The sequence below is a fragment of the Salvelinus fontinalis genome, chromosome 22 (assembly GCF_029448725.1).
Source record: "Salvelinus fontinalis isolate EN_2023a chromosome 22, ASM2944872v1, whole genome shotgun sequence".
Lineage (NCBI taxonomy): Eukaryota > Metazoa > Chordata > Actinopteri > Salmoniformes > Salmonidae > Salvelinus > Salvelinus fontinalis.
In genome coordinates, this window is record NC_074686.1 from 34,050,059 (window position 1) to 34,067,505 (window position 17,447).

Consider the following 17,447-nt stretch of genomic DNA (forward strand, 5'->3'; position numbering starts at 1 on the left):
TCCCAGGCTGTGTCACAGCCAGCCATAAAGAGGGAGACCCATGTGGTGGCATACATTTGGCTCAGCGTATTCCGGGTTAGTGGAGGGTTTGGTCGTCGGGATTTCCCTGTCCCATCGCGCTCTAGTGACTCCTGGTGGCGGGCCGGAGCGCCTGCAAGCTGACTCTGGTCGCCAGTTGTACAGTATTTCTTCCGACACATTGCTGTGTCAAGAAGCAGAGTGGCTTGGCAGGGTTGCGTTTTGGAGGACGCATGGCTCTCGACCTTCGCCTCTCCCGAGTCTGTACGGGAGTTGCAGCGACGGGACAAGACTGTAACTACCAATTGGATATCTTGAAATTTCTAAAAGTGATTTTAGAAAAAATGATAACAATAATAATAATAATGAATTTAGGATGTAACACAAAATGTGGAATAAGTCAAGGGGTATGAATACTGTGTGTGTATGCATGCCTATGTGTGGGATTGCACACTCTATGTTTTCTCTAAGGAGAGCTAGACAGATGACATGTACACAGCCTCCACAACCTGCCAACATAATTAAAACCGGATTTTATAATTGGTGTGTGCATGACCATTTAGCCTGCTCATCTTCTTTTTCTAAATCCAGAAGAGGGCTTAAATTCCCAACCACCCTAACTCCTAAAACTGTGGCTTTGTCCCAAATGACATCCTATTGCCTACGTAGTGCACTACTTTTAACCAGAAACATATGGGCCCTGGGCAAATGTCCTGCACTACTTAGGTACCATTTGGGACACATCATGGTATTCATGCAGATCCTACAGGAGCAGGCATCACCCCTACGCCCCGGGTTGCCGGAAGCTGTTCTTTGCATAATCTCTGAAGCCACATAAAAAAAACATATTCTTAATTAGGCATAATGTAATAGCTCGGAATGAAATAATATCATCACTGTGCTAAAACAACTAGCATACATTACTACAAAAATATGAGCTATGACTTATTAGACAGAGGGATGATATGAAATACATTGGCTGAAATAGTAATGTATAGTTCCATCCAATCTAAGCAGTATTTGTGTGTGACAGTGATTAAACAGCCTCAATAAACTTCCAACTATACTCAATACCAGGGATGATCAACTGACCGCAAGAACCCCAAACAGATATTAGATTTGACTAAAACCTGACCACTTCAAACCTCGCTTACATTTGTATACGATCACGTTACTCTCTATTATAAATCACTTGGAGCGGATTTGCTGGTGTTTTTACAGTCGTGTATGTTCAACAATGAAAATTCTCAAATTTTTTTTTTTTGCTCTGATATCTTGGGGGGACAAATAAAACCACCCACGGGCCTCCAGTTGGGAAACCATGCTCTACACGCTGCCTTAATAGCACAATTGCTTCCCTATGAATCATCCAGCCTGGTTGCTTACAAGAAACGTAGATGGGTGGATTCTTTTGAGGCTGGAAAGAACTGATAGCTATGGTGTGCCCTCAAGACAGACAAGACTGTCACGCATCCTGAGTGTGTCTCTGACATGCTGTTCATCAGCCCCTGGACCCTCCGGACTAGAGCGGAGCTGTGTTGGACCTGGCTGTCTGAAAGCCATCAACCATCAGCCAGCATGGGGAAGCAGCAGCATTACACGGAACCCAAACCGGCTGCGCGCGTGCGCCATCGTGCCTATCGTGCATACATGTATTTTGTCCCCCTACACCAAACGTGATCACGACACGCAGGTTAAAATATCAAAACAAACTCTGAACCAATGACATTCATTTGGGGACAGGTCGAAAAGCATTAAACACGTATGGCAATTTAGCTAGGTAGCTTGCACTTGCTAGCTAATTTGTCCTATTTAGCTAGCTTGCTTTTGCTAGCTAATTTGTCCTGGGATATAAAGATTGAGTTGTTATTTTACCTGAAAAGCACAAGGTCCTCTACTCCGACAATTAATCCACACATAAAACGGCCAACCGAATCAATTCTAGTCATTTCTCCTCCTTGCAGGCTTTTTCCTCTTTGAACTTATATGGTGATCGCATCCAAACTTTCATAGTATTACCACGACGACCGGCAAAACAGTTTGTCTTTCAATCACCCACGTGGGTATAACCAATGCGGAGATGGCACGTGAGTACCTGCTTCTATAAACCAATGAGGAGATGGGAGAGAAAGGACTTTCATCGCAATCTGCGTCAGAAATAGAAAGGAGTTCTATTTTAGCCCTTGGCAACGCAGACGCTTGTTGGCGCGCGCGAGCAGTATGGGTGCAATAATTGAATAACATAGATTTCAACATTTATTTTGTGACGCTCGCTCTCGCGAATGCGACGTGTTCGGTCTGGTAAGCATGTTAGGCTTCCTCTCTCAGATCTCCTGTTTAGGACAGAGCAGAGAAGCTGACCATGGCTCCTCCAGTATCAGACCCATGGCTCCTCCAGTATCAGACCCATGGCTCCTCCAGTATCAGACCCATGGCTCCTCCAGTATCAGACCCATGGCTCCTCCAGTATCAGACCCATGGCTCCTCCAGTATCAGACCATGGCTCCTCCAGTATCAGACCCATGGCTCCTCCATTATCAGACCATGGCTCCTCCATTATCAGACCATGGCTCCTCCAGTATCAGACCCATGGCTCCTCCAGTATCAGACCCATGGCTCCTCCAGTATCAGATTGTTATTATGTCTTCATCTCTCTCTGTCTCTCGCTCTGTCTCTCTCTCTCTCTCTCTCTCTCTCTCTCTCTCTCTCTCTCTCTCTCTCTCTCTCTCTCTCTCTCTCTGTCTGTATCTCTTTTATCTTTCTCTCCAATCTCTCTCTTTCCCTCTCTCTCTCTCTCTCTCTCTCTCTCTCTCTCTCTCTCTCTCTCTCTCTCTCTCTCTCTCTCTTTCTCTCTCTCTCTGTCTGTATCTCATTTATCTTTCTCTCCAATCTCTCTTTCCCTCTCTCTCTGTGTCCCTCTCTTTATATCTCTCTTTATCTCTCTATCATCTTTCTCTCCTATCTCTCACTCTCATTTTGTCTCTGCATCTCTATCTATGTCTCTCTATATATTTCTCTCTCTCTCTCTCTCTCTCTCTCTCTCTCTCTCTCTCTCTGTCACTTAATGCACAACTTGAGGCTCCTGAGACTACAATGAGAGCACAAAAGCAATATTTTAAATGATATTTGAAGTCTGCATAGCCAGTGTGCTAGCGGGCTACAGTAGAGAGGATTGATTTAAAAATAGATATGAAAACCTAGTGGATGTGAGCAGATGTAAAAAGATCTAACAAAGCAAAGGAACAATCCATGTCACATGGACTAGTACAGTAGGCCTTCTTCCTCAGTGATGTATAAACAAAGTGATCCCATACAGTATGGGTCCAAAATGGCACCCTATTTTCTACATAGTGCACAACAAAAAAAAATTATACCCCCAATTTTGTGGTTTCCAGTTGATAGTTACAGTCTTGTCTCATCGCTGCAACTCCCGTACGGATTCGGGAGATGCAAAGGTCGAGAGCCATGCGTCTTCCACGTCTTCCACGATACACAGCTGTACATTTCGATGAAACATGGTGAAGCACCAAAATTACCCTCCCTGGAAGCCTGTGTTTCAGACATAAGGAAGTAGATGTCGGCAAATGTTTTACTTTTAAACTCAAACAAAACAGAAATGCTTGTTCTAGGTCCCAAGAAACAAAGAGATCTTCTGTTGAATCTGACAATTAGTCTTGATGGTTGTACAGTTGTCTCAAATAAAACTGTGAAGGACCTCGGTGTTACTCTGGACTCTGATCTCTCTTTTGACGAACATATCAAGACTGTTTCAAGGACAGCTTTTTTCCATCTACGTAACATTGCAAAAATCGGAAACTTTCTGTCCAAAAATAGCGCAGAAAAATGTATCCATGCTTTTGTCACTTCTAGATTAGACTACTGCAATGTTCTACTTTCCGGCTACCCAGAGAAAGCACTAAATAAACTTCAGTTAGTGCTAAACACGGCTGCTAGAATCTTGACTAGAACCAAAAAATGTGATCATATTACCTTAGTGCTAGCCTCTCTACACTGGCTTCCTGTTAAGGCTAGGGCTGATTTCAAGGTTTTACTGCTAACCTACAAAGCATCACATGGGCTTGCTCCTCCCTATCTTTCCGATTTGGTCCTGCCGTATATGCTTACACGTACGCTACGGTCACAAGACACAGGCCTCCTTATTGTCCCTAAAATATCTAAGCAAACAGCTGGAGGCAGGGCTTTCTCCTATAGAGCTCCATTTTTATGGAATTGTCTGCCTATCCATATGAGAAACGCAGACACGGTCTTAACCTTTACGTTTTTATTGGAGACTCCTCTCTTCAGTAGGTCCTATGATTGAGTGTAGTCTGGCTTACTGGTGTTCTTCCATGCCATCCCTAGGAGGGGTGCGTCACTTGAGTGGACCGAATCTCTGATGTGATCTTCCTGTCCGGGTTGGCGCCCCCCTCGGGTTTGTGCCGTGGGGGAGATCTTTGTGGGCTATACTCGGCTATGTTTCAGGTGGCGTTATATCCTGCCTTGTTGGCCATGTCCCGGGGTATAGTCGGACGGGGCCACAGGGTCTTCCGACCCCTCCTGTTTCAGCCTACAGTAATTATACTGCAATAGTTTATGTGTCGGGGGGCTAGGGTCAGTCTGTTATATCTGGAGTATTTATCCTGTCTTATCCGGTGTCCTGTGTGAATAAGTATACTCCCTCTAATTCTCTCTTTCTCTTTCTCTCTCTTTCTCTTTCTCTTCTCTTGGAGGACCTGAGCCCCAGAACTATGCCTCAGGACTAACTGGCCTGATGACTCCTTGCTGTCCCCACTCCACCTGGTTGTGCTTCTGCTCCAGTTTCTGCCTGCAGCTATGGAACCCTGACCTGTTCACCGGACTCTCTCTCTCTCTATCGTACCTGCTGTCTCTAACTCTGAATGATCGGCTATGAACAGCCAACTGACATTTACTCCTGAGGTGCTGACCTGTGGAACCCTCTACAACCACTGTGATTACTATTATTTGACCCTGCTGGTCATCTATGAATGTTTGAACATCTTGGACATGTACTGTTATAATCTCCACCCGATAGATCTAGAAGAAGACTGGCCATCCCTCAGAGCCTGATTCCTCTCTAGGTTCTTTCTAGGTTCCTGCCTTTCTAGGGAGTTTTTCCTAGCCACCGTGCTTCTACATCTGCATTGCTTGCTGTTTGGGGTTTTAGGCTGGGTTTCTGTATAGCACTTTGTAAAATCGGCTGATGTAAAAAGGGCTTTATAAATTAATGTGATTGTTTGAGTAGCTAACTTGAAAATGTATATTTTTTAGGAGAGCAATTTATATCCCGTTGACAACTCATCATTTTTATTTAACCTGGCAAGTCAGTTAAGAACAAAGTCTTATTTACAATGACGGCCTAGCCCAGATGACGCTGGGCCAATTGTGACCCGCCCAATCGCAGCCGGATGTGATGCAGCCTGGATTCGAACCAGGCAGTGAAGCCTCTGTACTGAGATGTAGTGTCTTACACCCCTGTGCCACTCGGGAGCCCAATCATACTGTGTGTGTCTCATGATTGCAAGGTAATTTATGACAAATCCGTAAAGTATACGTTTTATAAATGTTTGAGCACCAGCTAGCAACGTATTAGCCTGGTTTTGTTAGCATAGAAAAACACGTGGAACATTCAAGGTGTATTATATTTCTTCGCCACAGGAATGTGACGTTGAGTAATTTTTGAATAATACTAAAATGGATGATCGTTTATTCCTTGTTTTGTGGATATGAGATTACACATGGAAACAATATATGTTTTAATGTAAATTAGGAATTGCTAAATCCACTACACAATGGTAGACATTTCACATTTTCTTTTATTTGTATATTATAGGGCAGATCTATGGAGAATTGCTGTGGGAGTGCTATTTATAGCCCGTCGACTACTCATCATATATCCATACTGTGTGTTTCCCATGATTTCAGCTTTGGAAATAATTGAACTATACATCTATTACTCCTTCCTGTGTTGACTCACGGGACCAGGAAGGTCACACTTACATACTGGTCCTGTGTGGGAATCAAACCCACAACCCTGATGTTGCAAATGCCGTGCTCTACCATCTGAGCCACATGGGACCTGTTAATGATGGCGGATTGAATGATTTCCAAGTTTTTAGATGAGTGATGAGAAGAGAATCGTCCAGCCCACTGGGTATCTCACTACACCCCCATAAGACGTCTTGAAATATGCAGACAGATTAAAAGTAAGTTTACATTGTAATACTTCTGACAGACAACTTTCTAGCGTCGCCCATAACTTTTGGACTTCATAGCATTCCCAGAAAGCATGGATTACTGAGGCATTTTTAGTTTTACACTTAAGACATGTGTAACGAGTGACGCTCTCCTCATCCTCGGACGAGGTGAGGAGAGAGGGATCTGAAGACCAAAACGCAGGCTTTGGGAAATAAGCCATCTTTATTAACACAACGATAAAGATGGCAACACGAAACGAAACAAACACTTTCAAACTACAAAATAACAAAACGACGTTGACGAGACCTGAACATAAACTTACATAACTAAACATAAACTTACGTACAGGAAACAGACGACATCGAAACGAAAACGAAACAAACAAACGCTACAGTCCCATGTGGTACGAACATAACATACGGACACAGGAGACAATCACCCACAAACAAACAGTGAGAATGCCCTACCTAAATATGACTCTTAATTAGAGGCAAACGCAAACCACCTGCCTCTAATCAAGAGCCATACCAGGCAAACCGAAACCAACATAGAAACAGATAACATAGAATGCCCACCCAACCTCACGTCCTGACCAACTAACACACAAAAACTAACATAAATAGGTCAGGAACGTGACAACATGACTCTGCTGTTGTGCTGTAGAACGTACAATTTGTGTCTTGTATAATAAATTACATACATTAGTTTATACTGGCTTAAGCGTACATTTTCGTTGACTGTAATTTCGTTAGTTATGCTCCTACTTTCCCTCCATCTTGTGCCAACAGGTTCCAATAGGTTATATGTTTTTCTTAGAGATTGTCATTTAAATATGCGCTCTGAAAAGTTTTGTATATCTTCCCTATCTTATGAACATCCTTTTCTGACTCAAAAAAGATTCCCTCGAGGTTGTTTTGTTGTCGAAAAGATTTCAAATCTAAATTTTGTGATATGTAACATTTAAGTTGCATTTATTTGAAACTATCTACATTGTTCAGTCCAAAATGACGTTTGAATTCTGGCATGGAAATCATATTATTTCCTTTTAGCAAATCATTTAAAGTTTCTATGTCTTTACTTTTCCATGTGGAACAATTTATCAGTGACTTATCCAAGGATTGTTTCATAAGCTTGTCTTTTTAGGGAGTGATATTGGTTCTTGTAGAATACGTTTCATTTTCTTCCATATTGTTATAGTGTTCTTTATTATGAAGTTGTTCATCTTCTTAGCTTTATCCTTTGAAAACAGACATGTAAAACAATTGTGTCAATGTTCATGCACATTTTCGCTAGTGCATTTAACTATCTGTCACAAGTAAAAGCCTTAGGTTGTGAGTTAATACAATTCCAAGTCTGGAAGGTTAAAACCAGCCTCAGACTTAGGAACATTTTTCTTTTTTATTCTCTGAGTTTTATTTGCCCATATAAAGTCTGTTATGACCGAGTATACGTTTTTAAAGAATGTCTTCGGTGGGGTAATTGGTACTACCGAAAACAAACGCAATAACTTTGGCAAGCATGCCATTCTAAAGAGGTGTATTCTACCTGTACGATTTTTATGAAGAGTATTCCATTTAATTTGATCTGCTTTCATGTTGTTGAGTAATGGAATAAAGTTATCTTTTACACGGTCATTTTATAACCTGAGATTTTTGAGTTTTCAGAAAATATATTTAGCAAAAGGGGCCATTAAGTTTTCATTATCGGTCAGGTATATCAGGAGATCATTTTCAAATAAGTTTAGTTTATATTAGGGCTGACCCCATTTGGTGGACTGGTTGACTGTTTGGTCGATAAGCTGTTGGTTGAACGAGATTTCTTTAGTCGAGCAGTTGCACAAAAAATATATATGTATATTCATAGTGTACAAGACATGATTCTGATTCACGCCTGTCTGAGTGGACTAATCTAATGGAGGCCGTGGGGATGGCACAGACGTGGTACTAAATTATATATGGTTATATTAGGTAAGAACAATGGTGCCACACTAATAATAAAAAGGGGTATTTGTTAACAAATGTGCTATCTCCTGTGTTGGATAGCGGTCGCTGTCCACAGTTCTGAAACATCAGTGCGCTCTTGAATTGGCGACTCTTCCTAGACCATGTTGCTATGTGCATAATAGCAAAGTTAGCCAGCATATTGGTGTTGAGAACAATGCAACGGAGGCAGCAGCCAAGGTAGGAAAAGGGGAAACAGCACTTGCCTCAATTGTCTAAGAAAAGTGAGGAGAGAAGAAACGGCAACTTAATTAGGTCAATAATCAACTGTTAAATGTGCCTGCCTTTATAAATCATCCATGTATACAGAAATAAGACAGATCCTGCTTCTAATTTGACCTATCGCTTAATAGCCCACTGATTCCGTGAGCACAAAGTCTCATGCAACCACAACATCTCAGATAAACAATTTCACAAATTTGGCTGTTATTCATTTTTGCTATGCTGTAATATAGGCTTTATGCTTTTTTTCATTAGAACAATCTCTCTGGTATTACTTATAATTTATTTAGTGTTGTTTACACTCTTCCAAACTGTCCCAAAAATTATATTTATAATGAGTAAGGAAAATGATGTGGGTATATTGAAGCAACATCTTAAGACATCAGTCAGGAAGTTAAAGCTTGGTCGCAAATGGGTCTTCCAAATGGACAATGACCCCAAGCATACTTCCAAAGTTGTGGCAAAATGTCTTAAGGGTAACAAAGTCAAGGTATTGGAGTGGCCATCACAAAGCCCTGACCTCAATCCTATAGAACATTTGTGGGCAGAACTGAAAAAGTGTGAGCGAGCAAGGAGGCCTACAAACTTGACTCAGTTACACCAGCTCTGTCAGGTAGGAATAGACCAAACTTCACCCAACTTATTGTGGGTAGCTTGTGGAAGGCTACCCAAAACGTTTGACCAAAGTTAAATAACTTTAAAGGCAATACTACCAAATACTATATGAGTGTATGTAAAATAACCTGTAGTTGATGGCTCTCTTCAAAAGAAAAAATAGCATATTCCTGCTTAAGTTCTGAAATGTTATTTTCTTCTTTGGCTTGTAGATATTTTTTCTTGGCTTTTTTTGTCATTTATTCATTTATTTTTGCAGAGTATGACATTAATTATTCCCCAAATATGCGCCTTAAAGGCATCCCAAATTATATCGGGGTTGTCACGATGGTCTAAGGTGGAAACAGTGGACCAAAGCACAGCGTGGGGAGTGTACATACTTCTTTATTTTAAGATGTCCCCAACAAAACAATAAACATCAAAACGAAACCGTGAAGCCAACGTAGTGCTCACAGGGAACTATACATGGACAACTACACACAAATACAGGTGGGAAAAAGGCTACCTAAGTATGGTTCTCAATCAGAGACAACGTTAGACAGCTGCCTCTGATTGAGAACCACACCCGGCCAAACACAAAGAAATACGAATCATAGAAAAAGGAACATAGAATGCCCACCCAAATCACACCCTGACCAAACCAAAATAGAGACATAATAAGCTCTCTACGGTCAGGTCGTGACAGGGGTTGGCTTTTCTCTGTCCTCTATATCGCCATTTCTAGTGGTAAAGGTATTCATTTTTTTTGGTTGAACTATTTATCAAATTTCTACTTAATAAGTACTTATATGTATTAATGCATTTATATTGGTGTAATTAAGCATGATGACGGAGAATGATCTAATATCAATATATCAAAAAAATGTATTCAGTAAATTGTTGAGTGCATTTTTGAAAATAAAAACATAGTTAATTCTTGAAAAGCTTCTCTTTGTAGTTGGGAATAGTAATTTATTTATGTAAATTATTTGTAGCGATGAAAATGTTCAGCCTCTTTGGAGGATCCCTAAATTTGCCTTTTAAATTACTATGTTAATCGTATCGAATGCATGATTTTCGAATATATGATCTTATCAAACTGCATAATTCAAGTGATTACAAAAGGGGAACGCTTGAAATGAGAAAACCTCCCATTATGCTTTTGTTTGTGCTCTCATTTCTTTGAAAAAGGCAAATGTGATTTAATGTGGCAGACGTAAATATATTATTCTTCTCGAGGAGGTTTGTGACAAACTTACTTAGAGAGAAAAGTATATTGCTTCAGCTGATTTCTTTTAATCAAATCAAATTGTATTAGTCACATGCGCCAAATACAACAGGCAGTGAAACGCTTAATTATGAGCCCCTAACCCAAAAAATTAAATACGATTAAGAATAAAAAATAAAAGTAACAAGTAATTAAAGAGCAGCAATAAAAAAACAATAGCGAGACTATATACAGGGGGTACCGGTACAGAGTCAATATGCGGGGGCACTGGTTAGTCGAGGTAATTGAGGTAATATGTACATGTAGGTAGAGTTATTAAAGTGACTATGCATAGATGATAACAACAGAGAGTAGCAGCGGTGTGAAGGGACGGGGGACGGGGACGGGGGACGGGGGACGGGGGGCAATGCAAATAGTCTGGGTAGCCATTTCATTATAAGTTCAGGAGTCTTATGGCTTGGGGGTAGAAGTTGTTTAGAAGCCTCTTGGACCTAGACTTGGTGCACCGGTACCGCTTGTCATGCAATAGCAGAGAGAACAATCTGTGACTAGGGTGGCTGGGGTCATTGATCATTTTTGGGCCGTCCTCTGACACCACCTGGTATAGAGGTCCTGGAAGGCCGGAAGCTTTTCCCCAGTGATGTACTGGGCTGTACGCATTACCCTCTGTAGTGCCTTGCGGTCAGAGGCTGAGCAGTTGCCATACCAGGTAGTGATGCAACCAGTCAGGATGCTCTCGATGGTACAGCTGTAGAACCTTTTGAGGAACTGAGGACCCATGCCAGATCTTTTCAGTCTCTTGAAGGGTAATAGGTTTTGTCGTGCCCTCCTCACGACTGTCTTAGTATGCTTGGACCATGTTAGTTTGTTGGTGATGTGGACACCACGGAACTCAACCACAGCCCCGTCGATGAGAATGGGTCGGTCCTCTTTTTCCTGTAGTCCACAATCATCTACTTTGTCTTGATCACGTTGAGGGAGAGGTTGTTGTCCTGGCATCACACGACCAGGTCTCTGACCTCCTCCCTGTGGGCTCTCTCATTGTTGTCGATGATCAGGCCTACCACTGTTGTGTCATCGGCAAATTTAATGATGGTTTTAGAGTCGTGCCTGGCCATGCAGTCATGAGTGAACAGGGAGTACAGGAGAGGATTGAGCACGCACCCCTGATGGGCCCCTGTGTTGAGGATCAGCGTGGCGGATGTGTTGTTACCTACCCTTACCACCTGGGGGGCGGCCCATCAGAAAGTCCAGGATCCAGTTGCAGAGGGAGGTGTTTAGTCCCAGGGTCGTTAGCTTATTGATGAGCTTAGAGGGCACTATGGTGTTGAACGCTGAGCTGAAATCAATGTATAGCATTCTCACATAGGTGTTCCTTTTGTCCAGGTGGGACAGGGCAGTGTGGAGTGCAATAGAGATTGCATCATCTGTGGATCTGTTAGGGCGGTGTACAAATTGGAGTGGGTCTAGGGTTTCTGGGATAATGGTGTTGATGTGAGCCATGACCAGCCTTTCAAAGCACTTCATTGCTACAGACGTGAGTGCTACGGGTCGGTAGTCATTTAGGCAGATTACCTTAGTATTCTTGGGCACAGGGACTATGGTTTTGGGCACAGTGACTGTTGGTATTACAGACTCGGACAAGTAGACGTTGAAAATGTCAGTGAAGACACTTGCCAGTTGGACAGCACATCCTCGCAGTACATGTTCTGGTAATACGTCTGGCCTTGCGGCCTTGTGAATGTTGACCGGTTTAAAGGTCTTACTCACCTCAGCTGAAGAGAGGGTGACCACACAGTCTTCCGGAACAGCTGGTGCTCTCATGCATGTTTCAGTGTTATTTGGCTCGAAGCGAGCATAGAAGTAGTTTAGCTTATCTGGTAGGCTCGTGTTACTGGGCAGCTCTCGCCTGTGCTTCCCTTAGTAGTCTGTAATGGCAAGCCACGCCACATCCGACAAAAATGTATTATGTAATTATTGTACCAGACCACCAGAGCACAGACAACAAGACAGTGAGAGTGATTAGCTTAGTTTATGGAGTTAAACGGTTGTGTGTATTCTGGGTACAGACAGGGCCACATGTGAACAGAATAAGACAAAACATTGGCTCTGATTCTACTTCTAAACAGTTGAAGCCCAGGGAATGAGAGAGTGAGAAGACAAAAGGGGGTAAGAGAGAGGGAAGGATCAAACCGTTTCTGTTGACACAGAAGTCATCACAGAACAATCATAGCTACCAGTGACTAACACACTGAATGGTAAACTACATACGGAAACAACAATACACACATTTAGGCTATGCAGGACGCAAATGCCAAAGTGATTTTAATATGATCTATGACACTGATGTGGAGTGGTGTGAGAGTTTATTTGACAAAGACAATCCTAGATCACTACTCCTAGTCTAAGAGGCTTGATCCGTACGGCCCCAGGTCCCCAGTATCTATCTATCTATCTATCTATCTATCTATCTATCTATCTATCTATCTATCTATCTATCTGTCTGTCTGTCTGTCTGTCTGTCTGTCTGTCTGTCTGTCTGTCTGTCTGTCTGTCTGTCTGTCTGTCTGCCTGTCTGTCTGTCTGTCTGTCTGTCTGTCTATCTATCTATCTATCTATCTATCTATCTACAGTCGATTCGGAAAGTGTTCAGACCCCTTGACTTTTTCCACATTTTGTTAAATTACAGCCTTATTATAAAATAATTAAATTGTCTGTTTTTTCTCATCAATCTACACAAAATTACAAAGCAAAAAACAGGTTTTGAGAAATGTTTGCAAATGTTTTAAAAATAATAAACTGCAATATCATATTTACATAAGTTATCAGACCCTTTACTCAGTACCTTGTTGAAGCACCTTATTGGGTATGACTTTACAAGCTTGGCACACCAGTATTTTGAGAGTTTCTCTCATTCTTCTCTGCAGATCCTCTCAAGCTCTGTCAGGTTGGATGGGGAGAATCAATGGGGGTCGTTGTCCTGATGGAAGGTGAAACTTCGAGCCCAGTTTGAGGTCCTGAGCGCTCTGGATTTCATCAAGGATATCTCTGTACTTTACTCCGTTCATCTTTCCCTCTATCCTGACTAGTCACCCAGTCCCTGCCACTGAAAAACATCCCCACAGCATGATGCTGCCACCACCATGCTTCACCGTAGGGATGGTGCCAGGTTTCCTCCAGACGTGATGATTGGCATTCAGGACAAAGAGTTCAATCTTGGTTTCATCAGACCAGATAATCTTGTTTCCAAGAGGGCTGTCATGTGACTTTTACCGAGGAGTGGCTTACATCTGGCCACTCTACCATAAAGGCCTGATTGGTGGAGTGCTGCAGAGATGGTTGTCCTTCTGGAAGGTTCTCCTTTCTCCAAAGGGTCCTTGGTCACCTCCCTGACCAAGGCCCTTCTCCCCCAATTACTCAGTTTGGCCGGGAGGCCAGCTCTAGGAACAGTCTTGGTGGTTCCAAACTTCTTCCATTTAAGAATGATGGAGTCCACAGTGTTCTTGGGGACCTTCAATGCTGCAGAAATGTTTTGGTACCCTTCCCTAGATCTGTGCCTCGACGTAATCCTGTCTCGGGGCTCTACAGACAATTCTTTCAACCTCACGGCTTAGTTTTTGCGCTGACATGTACTGTCAACTGTGGGACCTTATATAGACAGGTATGTGCCTTTCCAAATCATGTCCAATCAATTGAATTTACTACAGGTGGACTCCAATCGTCATCTCAAGGATGATCAATGGAAACAGGACGCACCTGAGCAAAATTTAGAGTCTCATAGCAAAGGGGCAGAATACTTATGTAAATAAGGTATTTCTCTTTTTTATTTTTAATACATTTGTAAAAATGTCTAAACTTGTTTTCGCTTTGTCATTATGGGGTATTGTGTGTAGATTGCTGAGGATTTTATTTATTTAATCAATTTTAGAATTCGTCTGTAACATCACAAAATGTGGAAACAGTTGATTAAATAAATAAAATCCTCAGCAATCTACACAATACCCAATAATGACAAAGCGAAAACATGTTTTTAGACATTTTTGCAAATGTATTAAAAATTACCAAGACAAATGCTTTCAAAATCTGTCTGTCCACCTACCTACCTACCTACCCACCCAGCCAGCAGACAATATGGTCAAACATATCCAGGTCAAAATGTGATAGCTGTTTGCAAACTGCACCAATATTCAAATCACCACTCAAGTACAACATTTCTATGGAGACAAATAGTATTGATTTGTCCGACAAACAATATTGTCATATGATCCTAAAACATGATACTGTCGTATATGAACTCCATTACTACTGTCGTACATGAACTCCATTACTACTGTCGTACATGAACTCCATTACTACTGCCGTACATGAACTCCATTACTACTGTCGTATCAGAACTCCATTAATACTGTCGTATATGAACTCCATTACTACTGTCGTATATGAACTCCATTACTACTGTCGTATATGAACTCCATTACTACTGTCGTATATGAACTCCATTAATACTGTCGTATATGAACTCCATGACTACTGTCGTATCAGAACTCCATTAATATTGGCGTATAAAAATCCATTATACTGCTGTCCAAGAACTCTATCATACTGGTGTATAAGAAATCCATTTCTACTGGCCTATGATAACTCCTTTACTACTGGCCTATAATAACTCATTTATTAATGGCCTATAATAACTCCATTACTACTGGCGTATACCAACTCCTTTACTACTGGCCTATAATAACTCATTTATTAATGGCCTATAATAACTCCATTACTACTGGCGTATACCAACTTCATTACTACTGGCCAATAATGACTCCATTACTACTGGCCTATAATAACTCCATTACTACTGGCCTATAATAACTCCATTACTACTGGCCTATAATAACTCCTTTACTACTGGCCTATAATAACTCATTTATTAATGGCCTATAATAACTCCATTACTACTGGCCTATAATAACTCCTTTACTACTGGCCTATAATAACTCCATTACTACTGGCCTATAATAACTCCATTACTACTGGCCTATAATAACTCCATTACTACTGGCCTATAATAACTCCATTACTACTGGCCTATAATAACTCCATTACTACTGGCCTACAATAACTCCATTACTACTGGCCTATAATAACTCCTTTACTACTGGCCTATAATAACTCCTTTACTACTGGCGTATAATAACTCCATTACTACTGGCCTATAATAACTCCATTACTACAGGCCTATAATAACTCCATTACTACTGGCTTATAATAACTCCTTTACTACTGGCCTATAATAACTCATTTATTAATGGCCTATAATAACTCCATTACTACTGGCCTATAATAACTCCATTACTACTGGCCTATAATAACTCCTTTACTACTGGCCTATAATAACTCCATTACTACTGGCCTATAATAACTCCATTACTACTGGCCTACAATAACTCCATTACTACTGGCCTATAATAACTCCTTTACTACTGGCCTATAATAACTCCATTACTACTGGCCTATAATAACTCCATTACTACTGGCCTATAATAACTCCTTTACTACTGGCCTATAATAACTCCATTACTACTGGCCTATAATAACTCCATTACTACTGGCCTATAATAACTCCATTACTACTGGCCTATAATAACTCCATTACTACTGGCCTATAATAACTCCATTACTACTGGCCTATAATAACTCCATTACTACTGGCCTATAATAACTCCATTACTACTGGCCTATAATAACTCCATTACTACTGGCCTATAATAACTCCATTACTACTGGCCTATAATAACTCCATTACTACTGGCCTATAATAACTCCATTACTACTGGCCTATAATAACTCCATTACTACTGGCCTATAATAACTCCATTACTACTGGCCTACAATAACTCCATTACTACTGGCCTATAATAACTCCTTTACTACTGGCCTATAATAACTCCTTTACTACTGGCGTATAATAACTCCATTACTACTGGCCTATAATAACTCCATTACTACAGGCCTATAATAACTCCATTACTACTGGCCTATAATAACTCCTTTACTACTGGCCTATAATAACTCCATTACTACTGGCCTATAATAACTCCATTACTACTGGCCTATAATAACTCCATTACTACTGGCCTATAATAACTCCTTTACTACTGGCCTATAATAACTCCATTACTACTGGCCTATAATAACTCCATTACTACTGGCCTATAATAACTCCTTTACTACTGGCCTATAATAACTCCATTACTACTGGCCTATAATAACTCCATTACTACTGGCCTATAATAACTCCATTACTACTGGCCTATAATAACTCCATTACTACTGGCCTATAATAACTCCATTACTACTGGCCTATAATAACTCCATTACTACTGGCCTATAATAACTCCATTACTACTGGCCTATAATAACTCCATTACTACTGGCCTATAATAACTCCATTACTACTGGCCTATAATAACTCCATTACTACTGGCCTACAATAACTCCATTACTACTGGCCTATAATAACTCCTTTACTACTGGCCTATAATAACTCCTTTACTACTGGCGTATAATAACTCCATTACTACTGGCCTATAATAACTCCATTACTACAGGCCTATAATAACTCCATTACTACTGGCCTATAATAACTCCTTTACTACTGGCCTATAATAACTCCATTACTACTGGCCTATAATAACTCCATTACTACTGGCCTATAATAACTCCATTACTACTGGCCTATAATAACTCCTTTACTACTGGCCTATAATAACTCCATTACTACTGGCCTATAATAACTCCATTACTACTGGCCTATAATAACTCCATTACTACTGGCCTGTAATAACTCCATTACTACTGGCCTATAATAACTCCATTACTACTGGCCTATAATAACTCCATTACTACTGGCCTATAATAACTCCATTACTACTGGCCTATAATAACTCCATTACTACTGGCCTATAATAACTCCATTACTACTGGCCTATAATAACTCCATTACTACTGGCCTATAATAACTCCATTACTACTGGCCTATAATAACTCCATTACTACTGGCCTATAATAACTCCATTACTACTGGCCTATAATAACTCCATTACTACTGGCCTATAATAACTCCATTACTACTGGCCTATAATAACTCCATTACTACTGGCCTATAATAACTC

General features: G+C 41.0%; 1 protein-coding gene across 5 annotated transcripts in view; it reads right to left on the reverse strand.

Moving 5' to 3' along the window:
* LOC129820230 (CUB and sushi domain-containing protein 3-like) overlaps positions 1-17,447 on the reverse strand; it is an 805,004-nt gene that overhangs the window by 482,858 nt on the left and 304,699 nt on the right. The gene's annotated exons all lie outside the window — the stretch shown is intronic.